This window comes from Electrophorus electricus, chromosome 3, assembly GCF_013358815.1.
Source record: "Electrophorus electricus isolate fEleEle1 chromosome 3, fEleEle1.pri, whole genome shotgun sequence".
NCBI lineage: Eukaryota > Metazoa > Chordata > Actinopteri > Gymnotiformes > Gymnotidae > Electrophorus > Electrophorus electricus.
The window spans coordinates 11343781-11350000 of NC_049537.1; the positions used below are offsets into that span (position 1 = coordinate 11343781).

Consider the following 6220-nt stretch of genomic DNA (forward strand, 5'->3'; position numbering starts at 1 on the left):
ACACACACACACACACACACACACACACACACACACACACAAACAGACACACAATATAATGTTTCTAATAAAGGGGCTGTATAATGTAAATGCCATTCAGTGCAGCCTCATGTAAATAGGAAACAATAGCCACAGACACTGGTAACATTCCAGTTCACGGTTTCTGGATAATCTTTATTCATCTGCGCTCTTAATTCATATTTCCAACTGAAAAAAAAAATCGTTCAGTGAGGCAAATCGGTTACATGTTAAAATTGTTAGAATTGTGAAACAATGACACGATGCACTTGAGTGAGCTGATGCGCTTCACGAGAGTAAGCACGTGACAGCGCATCCTATTATGTAGCTACAATAGAAGGAGGAAGAGCCGCGGTCTCTATAAGAATCTCAGCTGATAACCTGTGAGGAGAGCCAGGTTCTATGCATCTGTAACTGAGAATAATTGGCTTTTTAGGGCTACGTATAGCCTTCTGAGGGGTACGAATTTAGCATTTTGACAATATTAACTTGAATTTGGTTGACTGCGAGGTAGAGTATTCTTGACTCGGACAGCGTGGAGTAACCTAGACCTCTCTAACACCCGTACACACTGCTCCATCCCTTTCACGGCGGCGAGTCGAAACAGCGCGAGTTTTTTTTAAATAAAGGTTTTGCACAACTAAAGGTAAGAAAGTAAGGTGTTTTTTTTGGCATTTCTGGACAATATAACACATGTCTGTTTGCAGCCTAATTTTCATGGTGGTATTAAAGCTTGTCATTTTTCTTCAATGAAAGAATGTAAAGAAAACTTGCTTCGTGACAACCTGTCCGATAAGCCCGTATAACAGAGTATAACAGCCTACGGCAGAATCCCATTCCTCAGTGATCATAAGTACATAGCCGCTGACGCAGGGCTACTCTGGACAAAGAGGAATCTCGTGTGAAGTGGAGCATAATTAAGCTTTCATTTCTGTAGTTTATGTCTTATGAAACCCCTTCAGTACCACTTTGAATGTTGAGACGAACCTATATAGTAAGGGTTGTCAAGCTGTAGGCTATGTGAACTCCTATCATTGTTTCTGAGTCTTTTTTTATGTGCTGGTACAGTTAACATATAAGTGCCTGTAATCGAAACAAAATGATTTCACCTGTCTAATTGTTCATGAGTCCATTTCGGGAGTGGTGGGATTTACCGTGTGAATATGTGTTTCTTCACAATAGCAGCAACAGCCATTTTTTTTCAATTTAAATATCTAAACATCTCCGTTTGCTTTCCCCATAAATTCTCCAGTGGTAGCCCTCATACTCTCTCCTTCTCTCTTTACAGACATTCAGCACAGCCTGATTCAGTGTTGGCTTAATTGCTTGTGTAATGTGTCTGTAGCCAGAAGTGTCTTAAGCTTTGCTGAGCATGGAGAGAGCCGCCCAGATTGTGTTTGCCCAGTGGACTGGCTTATTAAGGCAGGAAGTCAGCAAGAGCAATACGTCTGAGCAGATAAACGCATGGCTTGGTACATTTCCTCATTTCCTTGCCCTTTTCTCTGTACTTCTTTTATCTCTCTTGCTTTCCACTGATGTATTCCATCTCTCTCATTCCCTCTCTTTCCCTCTTTCATTGCCCCCTTCACCTTCTGCCCAGGGCTAGTCGTGCTGCATGGGTTAACTATGAAAAGAGAGGGACATCCGTGGAGGTGACACAGGGCTTGGGTTCTTGGTGCCAGTTGCTGATTGTTTGCTGTCTCTCTCTGTGACCTCACCAGTGTAATGGGACTTCATATTTTTCCAATGCAAAAAGATGCAATTATGGCAGCTAGGTTTCAACAACCAGTCAGGCATAAAGGTTCACCATGCTTGCTGATATTTAAGAGAATAACAGAGTGGATGGATAGATGGGTGAATAGATGATTGGATGGATAATTAGATAGTCAGAGAGTCAAAGGTCAATCAACGCTGTTTTATCTGAACACTTCTGCCTGTAAATAGAACACAACTCACATTACCTATTGCGATTAATTAAATTAAGGTCACCCCAAGCTTGAAAGAAGAGCATTTGCAACATTTAACATAACTTTGGGAGGAAGCCATGCACAGCGTTTACATGCCCAGATTCCAACGGAGCTCTTTTTTTTATACTGAAGCTTGCCTCATTGTCCACACATACTGTCCTTCTTTGTGGACTACTGTGAGAACACACTACATAATGCTCTTGATTGCAGTATTCACGTTGGTTGTTATTGGCGATACACACACATGCACACACATTTCATATATGAATGTACACCCAAACATTCAGACATGTATGTGCACATGCTTGCACACACCCACACACCCCTACAGACAGGAATTCATCCCCTGGCCAGTCTCCTCCTATGAGGGGTATCTTAGGAGGCTTTAGATCTGTTAGTCAAAGGAAGCTTTAATGGTTACAGACAAGGGCACTCTTTATTGTGTTTTTGCCTTTAAGCGAGGCATATTTCTAGCAAAGGCAATCGAGGCCAAGGATGCTGACTGCATTGGGGGAGTAAGGGATGTATGCTCTTCCTTTGTAGAAGTAAAAACAGCACTTCCGTGTACACTGGAATCACATTACGGTAAAAGGAAAGCATCTTCATGTCATCCTCATATTGCCTTTGCATGCTTTAACAAACACTAGGCTTCCGGAGACATGGACCGAAAATCAATCTCCCCTCGAGCTTTTCTGGTGCCGTTCTCTCCTTTCTCACCAGTCCAGTATAATCACTTAAGACATGCCATTTTCCATGGTTCCCTGTCCTCTGCAAATCTAATGTTAAACACAATCAGCATGTTCTCTGTGTCCAGAGTTATCCCCCTTCATAAAGAGATTGCTTTTCAGTTGCTTTTGCGGTTGTAGAATTGCTGTTCCTATTCGTTTGTGCTGTAATGGAACAGAAAAGTGTCACATACTGGATTTAGTGGTAGTACACTTGGAAGATGTACAGTTCAAATTATTCTTGGAATCAGAGAAATTAGATTGGTCCTAAGGTCTGGATTCGGAAAGATGATTTCTAATGATTTCTGCATCATTTATAACACAGACGAAATGGATTCGGATCATGTTGGAAAAACAGAGCTCTGAGCCAAGACGCTCAGTGATAAATACAGGTGAAAGCTCTAAATGGTATATATAGATGCAATATTATTTTGCTTTGTTTGTGAGCCTTCAAAGTATATCTTATAGCAACTTGATGAATAGGATAGCTGCATTTTGAAAATTAAGCATTTAACAGATAAGGTCTTGAAGAATTGGAGAAATTATTTGGTAAAAACGAAAAAAAAAAGTTCTAAATTCCTATATCTTTATTTTCACTGACAGAAAGTTTATTATAGTTGTCTGTTGTTTATTTTTTAATTTGGTGTAAAAATTGCTATGCAAATAAAATTGAACTGAATTAAATGGTGTATGTTGAGAATGGGGATTTAATAGGCCTGAAGGTGAATTTTGAAAGGGGCATTGTACATAGGTCTTCTACCCCCTGAAGAGAGGATGAGGAGACGCTTATGTGTAGATTAATTGCTCATTTATCTTAGCTTGCATTTGGCTAATATAAATCAAATTTAATTTTGAACCTGTTACGTCCTACTATAAATTCTGTTTATTTATTATTTGATGTTTATGTACTTCTTGAGATTTAGTCATAAATTAATTATCTAGAATGCTAAGAATGCATGTTAGATTTATGTGGATCTGATCTGTATTACAAGAATATTTCAATAAACACATGACAAGAATCAAACAAAAAAAAAAGGAAATATTACTCCTAAAATCTAACTGGCCATATTTAATGTGAGTGCCTGTACTGAACTGAAACACTGTGCGGTTGTTTCAGTAGAAGACTGATTTTTTTAGAACACTGATGTCTCAAAGCAGATTCTGTCCTCGTGAAATACACTCAAATACACTCAAAAGAATGTGTAGCTGGCAAGGCTGATTGAATTTCTCTGAAACCAAAGGGTCACTATGATCATGGGGAAAAAATATAACTCTTCACACTGTGGGACATTTTGATGGTACCCAGGGAAAAACATTTTTGTGTGTGTGTGTTTGTGACTTTAGAAAAGGGTGCAGAATGTGAAATCATTTGTAAAGGTGCTTACCTACATACCAACACACTCACTCTCTCTCTCTCTCTCTCTCTCTCTCTCTCTCTCTCTCTCTCTCTCTCTCTCTCTCTCTCTCTCTCTTGTCCCTCCTCTAATGGTGAGACAGCTTATACAGAGTGAAGTTGTCATTTTGGCTAGGTCATTGGAGCACAGCTCTGGGGCTCTGTGAGTAATGATCCCTCAGCCTAATGGCTTAAATTGCAACACATGGGGGAACCTATAGAGGTGGTGTGATGGGAGCAGGCGTACTGCTCAGTGCCCAGTCCGCGACACTCTCTCTGGCTTTCCTTCACTCATACCCCCTCTCTCTGACTTGCCTCTGTTCTCGCTGTGACCTTTCTTTGATCTCTGTCTGTTCCTTTATCGCTCACCTCTTCTCTTCTTCTGGACTGCAGTCGAGCACTATCAGCCTGACCACAGTGGTCAGTTATGCTTTTTGATGGATTGTTACATTTTCACTTAAAATAAAATGCTCTTTATTTAGTCTTCTTATTTCCCCTTATCTAAATCTCAACACACCATGATTCTTGTCTTTTCTCTCTCTCTTGTCTCTCCCTCTGTCTCATTTTTTTCTCTCTCTTTTCTCTCTCCTCTCTCCCTCTCATCTTTTCTCTCTCTTGTCTCTCCCCTTGTCTCTCTCTCCCTCTTTTGTCTTTTCTCTCTCTTGTCTCTCCCTCTGTCTCATTTTTTTTCTCTCTTGTCTCTCCCTCCCTTTGATCTTTTCTCTCTCCTCTCTCCCTCTCTTCTTTTCTCTCTCTTGTCTCTCTCTCCCTCTTTTGTCTTTTCTCCCCCTTGTCACTCCCTCTCTCTCTCTGCTGCAGTGCTACTACGTTTCCTTATGTTTCTTGTCCAGCCCTGCATGAAATGATTAAGTAATGTATCTTCTTGTTGCTCTGATACTACCTCCTTTCACATGTGCACTTTTTTCCTGCAGCTGCTTATCTGCAACGTGTATTCAGATGGAAGGCTCTGCTGTTGAGATACACACTAGATGAAGGCTGCCATGTTTAGCATCATTGCACAGTATCGCGAGCGTGTATATGGAGTCAGACGTTCAGGGTTGAAGCCACAAGCCATAAATACCGGTGCGTTTACAGCTGTGGATGTAATGAGTGGTGTTGTGCTTTTGATGATATGATAATTATTTTTGTCATATAATGTCCAAAGGGGATCATTTGGCCTTCATTGAAATGTGCATATAAATGAGAGGCAGATGGGGGCTGGGGGGTGAAACAAGGTGAAACCAAATCGCATTATGGTTTTTTTTTGGCTAGCTTGAGTTTTCAACCCTGTGAAGCCCTGGTTATAGTTTTGATATATATGCAATATATGTGTGTGTGTTTGTATGTGTGTTTGTATGTCAGGGCAGAGTGGTTGGGGGGTTGGTCAGGCAGTCTTCAAATTCATACTGAAGACCCATCTATTTAAATGACCACTGATCCTGCACCTACATTGAGTAACTGAAACTCTAATACATATTGTAAGGTATTGTTTATTGCACTGTATGAGAGAGAGCTTTTATGTGTTTTGCACTTCTAGGCATCAGCATTGATCCCTGTGTTTCAAAAGCATTCTAGTTCAATGGTATCTTGAACTCTAACCTAATGTATTTGCTAGGATGCATTCTATGAGTAAATGACAAAGCACTTTGGCAAGTCACTCTGGATAAGAGTGCCTAATGCCACAAATTTAATGTAAATGTGAGTGTGTGTGTGTGAGAGAGTAAAAGAGAGTGAGAGACTGGGAGACAGGGATAGAAGGATGGAGGGAGGAAGGGAGGGAGGGAGGGAGGGAGGGAGATTGTGATTACATAATTGTCCTCTGGTCCACAGCCAAAACAAATTTTTGCAAACAAGGTATGGGATTCACTGACTGTAACATAATTTGATTTATTATAAGATGATTTAAAATTCTCCCATAAATAGTATTCTTGAGCATTCCTGTCCTGCCAAAGCTTTGCTTCAGACTAAATTTTGTTATTTCTAAAATATGCTTTACTTTAATTTTCTGTTCATCCATGTATACCTATGTTTGTATTCATTTCTTGATTAGTTAATTGCAGGAGCCAAAGCTGCAGTTTTGAATCATACTGATTTTTGTAGCCTGATTTTATATTTTA

The 6220-nt window shown here is 40.1% G+C and overlaps 1 protein-coding gene across 2 annotated transcripts in view; it reads left to right on the plus strand.

Moving 5' to 3' along the window:
* The first annotated feature begins 363 nt into the window (after nt 1–363).
* Nucleotides 364–6220, plus strand: part of si:dkey-166d12.2 (rap1 GTPase-activating protein 1) — a 51718-nt gene continuing 45861 nt past the window's right edge. For both annotated transcript variants that reach the window (XM_027019198.2, XM_027019199.2), the window contains exon 1: nt 364–664. The gene's annotated coding sequence lies outside the window, so the exon portion shown is untranslated. The remainder of the gene's footprint in view (nt 665–6220) is intronic.